Raw genomic sequence first — 1,617 nt, forward strand, 5'->3', positions numbered from 1 at the left:
TTTTTTTTTTGTGTGTGTATATTTGTAAATGAAATCCTGCTGTGAAGTAGGGTTTTCTTTGTTACATTAATTGGGTCACACTGGAGTTAGGCACTTTCTAAATTCAAATCACTTTTGTGCTATCAAAAGAGGAAAACAGGTATGGAGACACACACAGGGAAAGAGGAAGACAAGAGAGACAGGTTCAAGGGTGGTGCTGTGGATTAATGCGCTGGACTGCAAAGTTGGGTTGAACCCCAAGCTCCGCAGTTCAAGCTCACCAGCCGCTCCTTGGAAACCTTATACAGGGTCACTATGGCTCAGAACTGACTTGACGGAACTTAACAACAACAACAACATTAGATACTGAAATAGAAAAGAAAGGATTTCCCCCTAGCGCCTTGCCCTGAATTTTGACTTCTAGCTTTCTGAACTGTTTAGAAAATAAATCTCAATTTTTTTTTAAAACCACCCACTTATGGTATTTGCTTAATAGTGGCACTTGGCAACAAAGTCAAGAGTATATAATACAGATACCACCACCTGTCTATCAGTTTGTCATACTGTGGTATCTGTGTGTTACTGTGATACTGGCAGCCATGTTACCTGTATTCATCCATGATGGACAGGTGTCAAGGGGGCTGCTTTCAGACTAAGACAGACTAGGTAGTAGACCTAGTGATCTACTTCTAAAAATAGCAACCTTATGCACAGCAGAACGAAACAGCATTTCACAAATTTGTTTCATCCTACGTTGCTTCTTCCACACACATTGTTTTTTAGAATAATATTATAATTTATGCTTTCCATTTATGGAAGTAGAGTTTGGTCTCTGAGTCATGGGGTTTTGTAAGTAAATTAATTTTGACAATTCTTAGGCATGAGGTAGACATTGTACTATAGACTTTTACAAGATACTTTAAATTCAAGAAGTAGCAAATGGGAAGTCCTTTTTCTAAGTATAACCTCTCCACCTTTGTCACCTCTTTTAACACTAAATTGAGGCAAGGGAAAAGTACAGAGCTCCTTAGCACTTTGAGGCTTGTGGCAAGGAGGAATTTAAATAATACAGTCATGTCACTTTTGAGCTGGAAGTGGCCTTAGAGATTATAAGTCAAAGAATTTCAGAACTGGATGAGCTATTAGAGGTCAGCTGGTCAAATCCTTTTTTCTTTTTTTTTAACATCTGATGAAACCAAAGTCCAGAAAAATTAACCGCTTCTCCCAGAGCTTGGCTAAGACTTCTGACATTCTCCATTGCTCCTTTCACTGTGTTAAAATGTCTTCTCTTTCCTGGGAAAAGGTCAAGATTCTCACAGTCTCTGATGCCTGTTTATACTAGCAGTTTTCTGGGGCAAAAAGTCCAAATGTCCTACTCTGAGTTGTTTTGGGATAATCCTCTTAAACTAGATGTCTCTGTCCTTTGAAATTCTGATTATTCTGGGGTGTTGGATTCTGATAACCCACCAGGGAGGAAATTCTGCTCAGAGGTCCAGCAGATGCCAGGAGTCAAGCTGTTAGAGAAATACCAGCACATGGTTACTCTCTCCTCTCTATTTTGTCGAGAGAACATATGAGAAGGAGGACACAAAGGGTAGGGTTGTGTGAAACAATACAACACAGCAGAATGTTGGCACA

This window comes from Chrysochloris asiatica, unplaced genomic scaffold (assembly GCF_000296735.1).
Source record: "Chrysochloris asiatica unplaced genomic scaffold, ChrAsi1.0 scaffold00033, whole genome shotgun sequence".
Lineage (NCBI taxonomy): Eukaryota > Metazoa > Chordata > Mammalia > Afrosoricida > Chrysochloridae > Chrysochloris > Chrysochloris asiatica.